Source organism: Toxorhynchites rutilus, chromosome 1 (genome assembly GCF_029784135.1).
Source record: "Toxorhynchites rutilus septentrionalis strain SRP chromosome 1, ASM2978413v1, whole genome shotgun sequence".
Lineage (NCBI taxonomy): Eukaryota > Metazoa > Arthropoda > Insecta > Diptera > Culicidae > Toxorhynchites > Toxorhynchites rutilus.
The window spans coordinates 72,106,847-72,121,860 of NC_073744.1; the positions used below are offsets into that span (position 1 = coordinate 72,106,847).

A 15,014-nucleotide genomic window follows, 5' to 3' on the forward strand; every position below is an offset into this window, starting at 1 on the left:
GTTCAATATAATTTTTTACGATGAAATTAATAATAAAATATTAGATATTATTAACTTTTAAGTTTTTACTTCCAAAATGTTATTAAAATGAACTAACTTAGATGTTCCACTACTATATCCTGTACTAAATTTTCCCGTCTCTCAAATGTAAGCAACAGAATTGTATTCCGTGGCGTACTTTGAAATGTAGAGCCAGTTTGAGGCAACAAAGTCCGAAACAAAAAAAAGTTCAATAATTCTGTCATTGTTGAAATTCGAACAATTTTGATAAATTTATTTTTTTCATGTGAGAAATGTGTTTTCTGACTATAAGGAGATGAATCAAAAACCAAATTCAATAAAAATATTCAAAAAACGAAAAATACATGCGAAAAAAAACGAATAAAAAAAATTTTTTTTTGACTCGATTATATACAGGATTCGATTATATACAGTGAAAAGAAATCAAAAACTGTATAGATGCAAGCTGCTTGTACTTTTGTACTCGCTTGCGTTTCTGCAAGTCGGAATGTGTCCCCAACACAGACTTCAAAACCTGGAGCCTGGGGGAATCGGTATGAGAAAATAGATGCAAGCTGCTTCTACTTTTGTACTCGCTCGTGTTTCTGCAAATCGGAATGTTTCCCTAACACAGACTTCAAAACAATGGAGCCTGGGGAAATAGGTATTGCAAAATAGATGCAGGTTGCTTCTACTTTTGTACTCGCTTGCGTTTCTGCAAATCGGAATGTTTCCCTAACAGACTTGAAAACCATGAAGCCTGGGGAAATTGGCATTGCAAATTAGATGCAAGCAGCGGGTACTTTTGTATTCGCTTGCATTTTTGCAAACCGGAATGTGTTTTCCGATTACAGATTCCGAAACCAAGATGTTGGGAGAATCAGTATTGCAGATACATGCAAGTCGGCAGTACTTTTATACCCCCATGCATTTTTACACCACGGACTTCGTTTTGCTAACACGGTCTACAAAAGCGGGTATAAATGCAATGCTTTGGCTCGGTTATTCGAAACTGCATTGGAGGATATCTCTTCATGACGCCAGCTCACTGTACTTCTAAACATACCGTAGAATAAACACAAATGATTACTGAGCCAACGGCAGTCCTATGTCAACGCCAACGGCAGTCCTACGTCAAAATTGGGTTCGTCGGTTTCCTTCAAAAGGAATGAAGCAATACCAGCAATACACTTTACATCATAGGCTGATAAAAGCTTATAGAAACGTCTTTTTCCACGGCACGCACATTTTCTAAAAAAAAATCCCCTGGAATGTCCCTTAGGATGAGACTACTTCTCGAAACGGTTAAAAAGGTCGCTGGGAAACATGTATCAATACTGAAGTAGACTGTGTTGGAAAACAGTACCACACTACATGGGCTGAAAAGCCCCGGGATTTTCAATGAAAACAATCGTTTTTTGAGCAAAGCTGTATTTATTTTTCAACATAGTTTCCTTCGAGTCAAAACACTTGGTATAGCATTGATGGTCGACGGTCAGCAAACGCGGCACCCATCGTGCGGATAGCTTTTTCATGTCCAAAATGTCATGCAAAATGTATCCCACACGTTCTTTTGAAATGCCTACGGCCTCAGCTAACTCGCGTAATTTCACTTTACGATCGTTCAAAATGAGTCGATGCACTTGTTTAATAATTTCTGGATTCGTAGCCTCTCTTGGCCTTCCAGAGCGTGGTGCATCTGCGGTGCTTGTACAGTCAATTTTAAATTCACTAAATCACCGATAAACTGTTGTTCTCGGAGGAGCAGAAGCGGAATAACATTTCGTCGATCACTGTATTAATTTGATCAGAAAAAAAAGTTTTTATGTTAGACTCGTAACTTTGCAGATGAAATGTAATACGACTGAGTTGGAATCGTAGTATCAGAGTCTGTCTGCGCCGACTTGTTGAATGTCGGCGCAGATAGAGGACTGATCTTGAGAGTTGCGCCGCCACAATCAAGTAAAAACAAATAACGATTACGGCTACGGTTTTATTTTGCGCTTCGCCGCCTATCGATGATTTCCAAGAATGACAGTTGATGCGCGGCCACATTTTCGCGAGGCTGTTTCCCGTATTGAAGTGTGGTATAATTGAACGCAGGACCGACAAGTTTTACCATTCGCATTCTGTTTCATTTATTTTATTTACACCACCAAATCACTGTCATTCAGATTATCCCACAACATAGCAGAAAGTCTGTTTGTCCCGATTCCGTTCCTGCACAAAACGTCGTACGCGACATTCCGCTCCAATGCGACTATGAGAATTTTTCGATGGTGGAATTCTCAATTGCCCTCCTCTCATGTAACAATTCAGCTCCGGGGTCGGACAAGATTAAATTCAACTTGTTGAATAATCTTCCCGACTTGGCAAAACAGCGTTTGCTGAACTTGTTCAACAAGTTTCTGGAGCTGAATATTGTCCCGCATGACTGGAGACAAGTGAGAGTGATAGCCATACGGAAACCCAACAAGCCGGCTTGCGATCACAACTCGTATAGGCCGATTGCAATGTTATCCTGTATTCGTAAATTGTTAGAGAAAATGATTCTACTTCGTTTGGACAAGTGGGTCGAAACGAACAATTTGCTGTCAAATACGCAGTTTGGCTTCCGCCGAGGTAGAGGGACAAATGATTGTCTCGCGCTGCTATCTTCTGAAATCCAAATCGCATTTGCTCGCAAAGAACAAATGGCTTCCGTTTTTCTCGATATCAAAGGGGCATTTGATTCAGTTTCCATGGAAATTCTCTCAGATAAACTTCATAATCGTGGACTTTCACCAATTCTGAATAATTTCCTGTACAATTTACTGTCAGAAAAGCACATGTTTTTCAATCATGGTAGCTTGAAATCTTCTCGATATAGTTTTATGGGCCTACCACAGGGCTCCTGCCTAAGCCCCCTCTTGTACAGTTTTTACGTCAATGATATAGATGATTGTCTAACTAGAGACTGCACGCTGAGACAACTTGCAGACGATGGAGTTATTTCCATCACGGGTACTAATCCCGCCGTTCTGCAAAAATCCTTGCAAGATACCCTGAACAATCTGTTCACGTGGGCTCTCAAGCTGGGTATCGAATTCTCTACGGAGAAAACCGAAATGGTCGTTTTTTCTAGGAAGCACGAACCCGCCCAATTCCAGCTTCACCTATCCGGCAAAACGATCAAGCACTCGATGTTTTTCAAATACCTTGGAGTATATTTTGACTCTAAATGTACCTGGGGAATACACATTGCGTATTTGAAACAGAAATGCCAGCAAAGAATCAATTTTCTCCAAACAATCACCGGAACATGGTGGGGTGCCCATCCAGGAGACCTCATTCAGTTATACAAAACAACGATATTATCAGTGTTAGAATATGGCAGTTTTTGCTTCCGATCAGCTGCCAGGATTCATATTCTCAAGCTGGAGAGAATACAATATCGTTGCTTGCGTATAGCCATGGGGTGTTTGCATTCGACACATACGATGAGTCTCGAAGTTTTGGCAGGAGTACCCCCGCTTACTCTTCGGTTCACAGAATTATCCTACAGATTTCTCATCCGTTGCAAGATCATGAATCCATTGGTGATTGATAACTTCGAAAATCTACTCCAACTGACTCCTCAGTCAAGTTTTATGTCTTTATACCATGAGTACCTTACCCACGACGTGCACCCTTCACCAGGCATCTCCAACCAAGTTTGCTTCCCATACTTTTGCAATTCCTCTGTCATTTTTGATCTGTCCATGCGACAAAAAATCCATGGAATCCCAGATCATCTACGCTCAGATTCTATTCCGCCGATATTTTCGGCAGAATATGGGGGCATAGTTAGATCTGATAAAATGTTCTTTACTGACGGTTCATTCATAAACGGGTCCACTGGCTTTGGCATCTTCAATGAAAATTCCAGTGCCTCTTTCAAACTCAAAGATCCTTGTTCCGTATATGTTGCTGAACTGGGTGCGATATACTACGCACTGGGGATCATTGAAACATTGCCCATCGACCACTATTTTATTTTTTCAGACAGTCTCAGCTCATTAGAGGCAATCCGCTCAATGAAGGTTGATAAACGCTCATCTTATTTCCTAACAAGAATAAGACAACTATTGAGTGTTTTGGTCGAAAAATTATTCAAGATTACCTTAGCATGGGTTCCCTCTCATTGCTCGATTCCGGGGAATGAGAAAGCGGACTCGCTAGCTAAGGTGGGCGCTTTAGAAGGCACTCTTTTTGAAAGGCAAATTGCTTATAATGAATTTTTCCACATTCCTCGTCAGTATATGCTCGTAAGTTGGCAGCGCATGTGGAGTGGAGATGAGTTCGGTCGTTGGTTACACACGATTATCCCTAAGGTCTCGACGAGGGCATGGTTCAAGGGATTGAATATAGGTCGTGATTTCATTCGCGTGATATCTCGGCTTATGTCCAATCACTACAACCTAAACGCGCATCTCTATCGCATTGGGCTCGCAGCAAACAATCTTTGTGATTGTGGCGATGGCTACCACGACATCGAGCATGTTGTCTGGTCGTGTATCCGGTTCCATGCTGCTCGCTCTCAGCTCTCTAGAGCACTAAGAGCACAAGGCAGACAATCGGATATCCCCGTCCGGGATATCTTAGGTAGCCGTGATCCTGATCTTCTGCTTCATCTATACCTGTTCCTCAGAAACGCCGATGTCAACGTTTAATGATGTTTCCTTCATTGTGTCCCCGTTTCATATCCCTCCTATCCGATCGATAAACTTTTGCTTAGTCGCGGCAATACATACACACACTCTTTACAGACACACGGGCCAAAGGTTGTGCAGTCCACTGATCATTCAACAAGAGCCAAAGGTTGTACCGATCATGACAACTCTACACGAACTGATGATTGCGCCGGCTAGTGACCATTCTATCCTGGATTCCTCGAGTCGAGAAAGACGCACCACGCTAGATATGAGGTACAGACTAGGGGGGCGTTGCTGATTAATGGTCAGCTGCATCCCAATAGGAAGTATCCCGTGTCGGGCACACGTACAGAGCATTGGAGACAGCAACATCCCAATTACGAAAACACTTGTAATACTAACCTCGAGCCAACCGCGAGTAATCGGTTACATATTACTAACATAGATAATAAGAAAAATTGTATTGAACTCCCGGCCCCGTGAGGCTAACGCCATATGAGCCTTTATAAAAATATATATTTTGGATAGCAGAAAGCATCGAGTAGTGTTTTTTTTTTGAGAGCCTATGTGGCAGGACATCTCGATAATCAAGGAATTCGCGCCTCAATAAGGAATGGAGCGGCAATTTCAACGTGAAAGTTGAATAAACTTTGAGGGACCCGTACAATGAGCATCTTATGACAACACTGGAAGCTGCGCAATTTGAATTGAATTAGTATTGATTGAAAGCCATGTGACGTTGCGCCCATTTTTTTTTTCTCTCCTTGGATCTACTTTATCTGCAATGACAGTAACAGTCGAAGTGTTGCCGCGGTGTACAGATTATATTTCGCGATGTCCACACGGGAAGAGAAGGCAGGTGTAGAACTGGAGAGTGGAGCGCAGCGAAATTGAAATACAAAATGAATTTACTGCTATTTGCGCAAATACACTGCGAGGACAGAACTTCGGTGCTTCTGCCATAACCAGCAATTGTGCTGCAAAACGGGGCATGATATAATCGGCTGCGGTGTGGAATGAGTTCGTAGGAATGTTGAATCGTTTCCAATATGATATTAATTTCAGCATCCATGTCCCCTGACCCGTGTGTTTGTGTATGTGTGTGTGTGTTTATGCGTATATGTATACGGTACATCTGGGCATTATGCACATTTGGCGGGTTGGCTGGCTGCATATAGGTGGACCGCAATATAATGAAATTCGCAACTGTTGGAAATTATCGATTACTCCTATGGCCGAGATATGGGGTGTGTGTTGAAGTCTGCACCCTGGAACGCACTTCGCAGCGCAGGTATCTCATATCCTGTCGAACATAGACACAAATGAATATCGAACAGTTTCGGACTTGTTAGTTAATCCTTTAATCGCTAGGTTATGATTGAGGTTGAGTCAGTCATAACTCGTGGTGTTTATTTGTACGCGATAAAGTTTCTAAAGGGATGAAGATGAGAAGAATAAATCCTTAAGAATGCCCTCTGTCCGCGTCCGAGGAGATCATATGGAGGTCTCCTTGTTCATTATTCTCATTAACCAATGTTGATATTAACATTACGACATACGAAAATGCAAATACATTGTGTACATCTAAAATCGTATAAATCGTCCCAATTCGACATCGGTTTCATAATATACAGTATCACTATACACTAGGGAGACAATGGATGTATAGAAAAAAATTCATCATTGAATTTCAAAAACCGACCATGTACAATTTGTTTATTGGTCCCAAAAAAATTATATGTGCAAAGTTTCAACTCAATCGGACATGATTAGGGATGCCTCAAAGCGCTCAAAGTTTTGATTTTTTGATCCTCGAAAATGTTCCAAGAGGGAGTAAAGGAAAATTTGAAAATCGAATTTGTTTTTCGATGCCAAATAATTTTAAAACGCAAAAAAAATTTTTGGCCGAAAATCGACCTTTTGGGACTTAGCCTGAGAGGCAATGAAGGTATGGAAAAAAAATTATCGAATTTAAAGAACCGACCATGTACATTTTGTTTATTGGTCCAAAAAAAAAATCATGTACAAAGTTTCAGCTAAATCGGACATGATCAAAGCACTCAAAGTCTAAGTCCCAAAAATTCGGTTCTCGGCCAAAATTGTTTTTTCGTGATAACACCACATCTCGACGTTTTATGCTTTTTTAAGACATTTGGCATCGAAAGCAAAATTTCGATTTTCCAAATTTCCTTCACTCCCCCTTGGAAGATTTTCGAGGATAAAAAAATCAAAACTTTGAGCGCTTTGAGGCACCCCTAATCACGTCCGATTGAGTTGAAACTTTGCACAGATAATTTTGTTGGGACCAATAGACAAATTGTACATGGTCGGTTTTTGAAATTCGATAATTATTTTCTTTCTCATACCTTCATTGCCTCTCAGGCTAAGTCCCAAAAGGTCGATCTTCGGTCGAAAATATAAAAAATAAAAAAATAATAAAATTGAATCAATGTAGTACTGCGAAAAACTGTATTACATGCTGGGGAAAATCGTTCAACAGTAAATCATATTAGATCGTAATTGAGGCCATATTACACCATATTAGGAATTTGACATATCAAAAAATAAAAAAATAATAAAATTGAATCAATGTAGTACTGCGAAAAACTGTATTACATGCTGGGGAAAATCGTTCAACAGTAAATCATATTAGATCGTAATTGAGGCCATATTACACCATATTAGGAATTTGACATATCAAGATCCGCGATGTCTTATGTATAATGTCCACGTCTGGTGGTGATATGGTGTTTTAGGAAGACAAATTAGTCTCTACCAGATCATCAGGCCTGAAAGTAGCTTTAAACTGGTAAAATTTGAATGAAAATCACTACTTCATGCAAATAACATTAGTTAAAACACGAAACAGTGAACCTTACTTGACCATTTCTGTGTAATTTTCAAGACATTTCCACTAAAATACAATAGACGACCAGTAATGACGTATTCGAAGGAAATCTTTTTCGTATTATATATACGAGTTTTATCTGTTCTAGAATTATATTCCAAATAGCCGTGCGGGATAGCTGTGGCTTATCATCCAAACAACCGGAGTTCGAATTCCATCGGAACCAATTTTCTTCATCATCACCACCACTCATTTTAAATATTTATCCTCCCTCTCACTAAAAGTAAATTGTATAATTCCTATTTCAAAAAAAAAAAAATCAATGTTGTCATGTATACAAATGGCGGTTCATGAGGTTATCAAAAAAATTATAACCTCACGAACATTTTTCGCCATTCGTTTTTTTTGTTTGCCTGTAGTAAATCGCATATACATATGATACTTGTCTTACGACAGGGTCTTTCAGATTGAACGCTCACGCAAAAAATCGAATAGCTCCTTATAAAAAATTTTTTCGCTCTGTCGATGGTAACACTGCATTTTCCCCTTCGGGACGATAATATTCGGCTACTCGTTCAGTCTGATCGGATGGTTTTTAGTGTCACGATGTACAATTTACAAGAACGTGTATTTTTAGTGAAATCGTATTACTCGAGCAACCGAAGCCTTAATGAAACTTTGTCCTCTTATGGTAAGAATTTCGACATTTCTCGTTGTCGATTACTTTCTCTGGGGGTACGCGAAGGACCGTTGCTATGTTAATAAGCCACAAAATTTGGAGGAACTTAAAGAAGGAAAAACTCGAATTCTCAACAGCATCAAAGTCGTAATGTTAGAGTTGTGCATGAAGAAATTCTGTTCACCGTTAAAAACATGTTATCGAAAAAAGGGGTGGTCACATCGAAAATGTCCTAAAATAAACTTATAAAAGTCGGTTCACTTTTGTAGGAGTTATTAACATTTGTTGCGGGAGCGTTCAATCTCAAAAACCCTGTACATGCATGTGCAAGTCGTATATTCATCCAAACTAATTCGCAAGCAATTGTCATGAATGTATATCATCTCCACTTTTGCATGTATATGGCAGTTAGGCGCATCATATATCACCCAAAACATGGGATATATGATACGGTATATTCGCTAGTTATTCGATTTAATGTTCGCTATCTTTCTGAAACTCATATAAAAAGCAAGGATCTCTCTTTTAACGACACCTCAAAAATCATATTTCCTAGAAAGCTTAATTTATAATCTTCCGTAGAAAGTACAGTCAAATTACTTTCCGTCCAATTTTTTTTTTCTCACGAATTTTTTTTTCTGTTACATATTCGCTCAAAATCTCGAATTCCAATCAATGAATGAATGAATTTCTTCTCTAAATCGGTTGAATTCAATATTTTTTATTCATAGCATAGGTCAATTGCATAATGCATATCTATTTCTGTTTCTAACTTGACAATGAAAAAAAATTGAAGAAATTGGCGCTCTACAAAGGCTGGTGGCAATAACGATCCGTTTTGATTATGATTTTGTAGATTTATTTATAATCTCAAAATTAGTGAGTAAGTCCAAGTATAGTCTTATTTCGGAAGAAACTACACCCAAAATAAAAATTAGCAAATGTTTTGGCATCCCGATTTATTACTTTAAATGAGCTTAAAAATAACAGAAAACGTGCTACTCTCTCATACTGGTATAGCATTTGTATAATATATATGCTATAGAAACATAAGATCAATATGAACGAGCAAAACAAGAGACACATTGCACAAATTATGCACTTCTGTTTTACTCTAAGAAATCACTTTCCAACTTCATTTTATAACGAAGTGCAATATTATCACGCATTTATGCAATAGCACCTGTGACTATGTGGATCAGTGCCACAAATTATCAAAATTTATTCACGAATGAAGGAATTAGTATTTTCCCAGTGTCGCATGAATTCTCTTCTGTTTAAACTCAACACCATATCTGTCATAATGAGTATAACACATGAGTCGAGACGCGTGAACTTTGTCTGGTATATTGAACGAAAACAGCATGAACGAATTTCGGAAAGCCTGCATTCAGACACTTTCATTACTGTCAATAATTTAATGTGATTATCACGAAAGTTAAGTTGATCTTCATCGCTTGCAGTGAGTTTTTATTGAAAACGTGTTTGATGTCCATATTTAGAACAAAAGAGAGGACCAGGAATCCGGAAAAGGCAACATTAGTTTTCGTTGAGCGTTGACTGTTGTTCGGTGTTGAGCGTATCATTAAATCGGGAATCAAAACAAGATTATTCTCGGTTTCGGCTCACCCATTGCCCATTGTTATTGTCACTCATTGCCTATATAATAGGGGGTGTATGCCATTTCCGGCCAATCGGGAGTAAATTCATAAAACATAGCAACAGTTATCTATACATTATATTGCCGAAGTCGTCAAAAACAAGAATTTTGAGTGATGACTTACCATGCTTTACCTTTAATCGATTTCACTCTCAATTGGTTGACATTGAATGTTATGCTTTGATTTTCACTAACACGCAATTATCTTCAATTTCTACGTTGCGAATACCATAACGAAAATGAAGATGCAAATGAAAAATCTATAAAGGCGAAAATGCAAGCCAAACCGCTGCAATTGTAAATGGTGTTTATGGTGCCGATACTGTAACAGTAAAATACTTTCAAGTTTCAAGATTGTTTTGTTCGTCTATTTTTGTTTTGGATGGTCAGATTTTACCTTCTTTCATTTCGTTATATTGTGTCTTCATCCAAATTATAATAATAGGAAAATTAGAGAATATCGAAGAAAAATGGGAAAATTCGAAAAAAAATATCCATAGTGGCTAGATATTTACTAAAGGTGTGCTAGATTTTCTGTATCATTTGTATAATTTTCTTTAGTTCAATTTTGCAAGTAAACACAGGCGGACAAATCAGTTTGAATTAACAAAATTCACAAAATTGTTACAATGTTTTGAACCAAAGTGGATTTAATCCGACATTGAAGGCACACCCTGCTTTTTCGTGTGCTGAAGGATGAAATGCACAAATAAAAGCACCTTTTTCTAAAGCTTTAAAATGTTTGTGTTGTATGGAAGCAGACATCTATTTCTCTCATACTGAACGTCAGCTTGGGATTGTACCCAACAAAAAAGTCCAAACGATGTCAAGCGGGGATCGAACCAAGACCGGCTGGAATGCAAGACTGTTTTCCACGACCGCAAACCGCTGAAATTGTAAATGGTGTAAATGGCGAAGAAGTGTAAAATGTACCGATTTTTTTCTTTGTTGACTTCCAATGTTAACACCCTGCAACTCATAACTCAATGGAACAAACAAAAAGTTTTAGTGTGAAATGTCACCTTTATAACGAGTTCAAACTTAAAATTTTATTATCCATATTACGCGAGATATCGATCACTACAGCCAGCTCCAGCTACTGAGAGAATGATGGATTTCTTTTTCCCCATTTTCTCCCAATATATTAGGCTGTCAAAAAAGTCCTGCGGTATTTTTTTTGAATTTTCATTTGTTCATAAGATTAGTTACAATCATCTGTTTTAAGTCAAATATGCGCCGTTTTGTTCGATGACTTGTTCCCAACGAGGTGCCAACTTCATAATACCCCTGTTATAGAAGCTCGCTTCCTTATTGGCAAAAAACTCGGATAGCCAATTTTCACAGGCCTCTTTTGTGGCTAACTTCTGACTACCTAGCTCATTCGCCATGGACAAAAACAGGTGGTAGTCACTTGGTGCAAGGTCCGGACTATACGGCGGATGCAAAAGAACCTCCCATCCGAGCTCCCGGAGCTTCTGGCGCGTCACCAAAGAAGTGTGTGACCTGGCGTTGTCCTGATGGAAGACAATGCGGCCTCTGTTTATCAAAGATGGCCTCTTCTTCATGAGTGCTACCTTCAAGCGGTCCAGTTGTTGGCAGTACAGGTCCGAATTGAGCGTTTGGCCAGAGGGAAGCAGGTCATAATAGATTATTCCTTGACAATCCCACCAAACACATAGCAGAACCTTCCTGGCCGTTAATGAGGGCTTGGCCACCGTCTGAGCCGCTTCAGCGGGCTTCGACCACGACCGTTTGCGCTTCACGTTGTCGTAAATGACCCACTTTCCATCGCCAGTCACCATCCGCTTCAGAAACGGGTCGATTTTGTTGCGATTCAGCAGCGATTCACATGCGTCGATATGGATGTTTTTTTGCGTCAACGTGTGTGGCATACATCGAGCTTCTTTGTGAATCCAAGCTTCTTCAAATGGTTAATAACGGTTTGATGACTTATCCCCAGCTCTTGGTCGATGCTACGGCTGCTACTATGCCGGTCTTTCTCGGCTAATTCAGCGATTTTGTCGCAATTTTCGACGACAGGCCTTCCGGAGCGTGGCGCATGTTCGACGACCTCTACACCAGAACGAAAACGTTGAAACCATCGTTGTGCGGTGGAAATGGAAACTGTATCGGGTCCATAAACTGCACAAATTTTATTGGCAGCTTGAGATGCATTTTTGCCTTTGTCATAGTAGTACTGTAAAATATGTCGGATTTTCTCTTTATTTTGCTCCATATTTGCGACACTATAACTCACGAACGACTTAACCAAACAAAACACTGTCAAGGACTATATTATAGCGCGCAAAAATACCTTTCCAACAAGCTATAGTATGACTCGATACTTTACATATCACCCCAACTCTGAATTATGCACTCTAGAAGAGAAATCAAAATGAAACGCGTCTAAAATTTTTCGAAAAAGAGCAAAAATACGAAGTTTGAGCAACACTAGAGCTATTTTTTTTTCGGAAGACCCTTTATTGCTGGGTCTTGGATTCCAAACCTAGTCAATATTGTAAAATTGTAATATTCATATTATTACGAATATCTCTATTTTCTTTTTTGTTTGGGTAACGCCAAGGCTTTTGAAGCTTGTGAGAGAGAAAATTCGTCGCAAACGACAAGATTGAATTTTGCACCATTGTGAACACGAATTTTTGGGCAAAAATGGCATGAATGTGATTGAACAAGCACCGTACACTCCAGATATGGCCCCGGGTGGCTTTTTACTATTTCCGAAACTCAAATTACCGCTTCGTGGGACCCGTTGGCAAAGTTGGCATGTGAAAGTTTTAGGGTGCAATAAATGTTTCTATGATGGTTAGACAGTCCTTCCCCCACTCAAAGGGGGGGCTGCCATACAAATGAAACACAAATTTCTGCATTACTCGAGAATTAATCAAGCAAATGAAACCAAATTTGGCATGTGGAGGTTTTAGGATGCAATAAATGTTTCTATGGTGTTAAGATACTCCTTCCCCCTCTCTTAGAGGGGGCTGCCGTACAATTGAAACACAAATTTTTGCATTACCCGAGAATTAATCAAGCAAATTAAACCAAATTAGGCATATGGAAACTCTAGGGTGCAATGAATGTTTCTATGGTGGTTAGATACCCCTCCCCCCTCTCTTAGGGGTGGCTGCCATACAAATAAAACACAAATTTCTGCATTACTCGAGAATTAATCAAGTAAATGGGCGGGACGAAGTTTGCCGGGTTAGCTAGTATCTATATAAAACACATTCACTGATAACCATTTTTTCTCCCATTTCAGGTATGCTTCTGGATATTTACACACAGGTGAAAGATCTATTTCAAACGCGTGATTTATACTTCAATTATGACATACTTAATGTCAACTCGTGTAAAAACATTGACCATTTAATCAACTCTGCATATTTCAAATCTAAAAAAAAAGTCTAAACGACTATTTCAAAATGGCATATTTTTTTTCCTCAATTTTTTACGATCTATAACGCAAAAACAATTTTGATCATATCATGAAATGTTTCATTGAAAAGATTCAAATAATTTATTTTAATTTTATCATTATATAACATTATTCATTCAACAATTAACTCAACTTTATCATTCAAAATAGGAATTGCCCCCTTCCAATTTGGATTTCCTGAAGTTATAGAAGGATTAAACTGAATTAATAATTTAGTTTTAATAATATGGCATACATGACAATAATTATTTTTTACAATCTAAATTATAATTTATTGTTATTCATTTTCATTTTTTTTTCAATTATTAGAGCATTAGGAGGATTCAATCAAACTTCTTTACGAATATTAAAAACAATAGTATATAACGAATATTTATGATTATTGTTTTTTTTTATGTCGTGCTCCCGTGGTCGAGTGGTTAGCGTCCCACATTATCGTGCCGGGGGTTCTGGTTCGATTCCCGTTCTGGCCGGCGGATTTTTCGTCAAAAAAAATTTTTCCGGCTTGCACTGTGGTCACGCGTATTCTAGAACTTGCCATTCCAGAATACATTCAAGACGGTTTATCCGGCATAGAAATCTTTACTAAGTACTATTAATAAAAATGACGCAAGTAATACCTACGTTGAGAAGGCCAAAATTCCACTGGGAACGTTAGTGCCATCCAAGAAGAATATATTTTTTTTACATTCTTTTCTTTCATCCGCTATTACTCTAATTTTTTATAAATTTTAATTATATTATTTCAAACACATTTACAATTTTTCATTAATAAATCCAGTTATTAAATTTATAATTTTCATTGTTTTATTATCCTTAGGATGATTTTCTCCATTTTTAGGATTCTTCCCTAAATTAAAATCATTGAAAATTTAATCAAAATAAATCATTACTTTTTAATATTACTAGTAGTTTGGATAACTTCAATTAGCTTATTTTATTATTTACGAATATCGTATAAAATTTACATACTAAAATTCATGAAAATCATGAATTCTAAAAAAAACAATTAATAACAATATTATTTATAAACCTTATCTCCATTATAGGATTGATAATATATTTTTTTTTGGTTTTATTTAATTCTATAAAGAGTTTAAGTTAATGAAACTTTTAGTTCTCAAAGCCAAAAATATTTGCAAAATCTTTTAATTCTTAAACCTTAGTCATTCTTTATTATTCATTCAAATTTGCAATCTAATTCCACTATTGACTATAAAGCATGATAAAAAAAACTATGAATGGGTTATACCAATGATACAACCGCGAGGTTGACGTAGGACTGCCGTTGGCCTAGTAATCATTTGTGTTTTTTCAATTAGCAATAATCGCACCTCGGATGTTCCTCATTGGGTACGATATTGTCGCTGCGTAGAGCTATCTGTTTGTGAGTATTGATTGAATTATTGATTTTCGGAATTTGTTGGGAAAACACATTCTGGTTTACCAAAATGCAAGCGAGTACCAAAGGGCCTCAGCTTGCATTTATTTTGCATTGCAGATTTTCCCAGGCTCCATGGTTGGTACGCAATCATAACTTAGTGGATTTCCGAGTGGCACTCGCTTATATAGCGATTGGTGTGATTTCAATAGTCTGTTTTAAGGCAATTTAAAGGCTATTGAAGCTGAAATGTAAATACATAATAAACATAAGAATTGACCGCGATGGGTGTGAGTGTGAACATTGTTACAATATCCTT

At 38.0% G+C, this 15,014-nt stretch overlaps 1 protein-coding gene and 1 pseudogene across 21 annotated transcripts in view; one reads left to right on the top strand and one right to left on the bottom strand.

The window, feature by feature from the left end:
- LOC129762564 (C-terminal-binding protein) overlaps nucleotides 1–15,014 on the top strand; it is a 172,107-nt gene that overhangs the window by 38,845 nt on the left and 118,248 nt on the right. The window lies entirely within an intron of this gene.
- Nucleotides 14,617–14,693, bottom strand: LOC129763767 (U4 spliceosomal RNA; annotated as a pseudogene).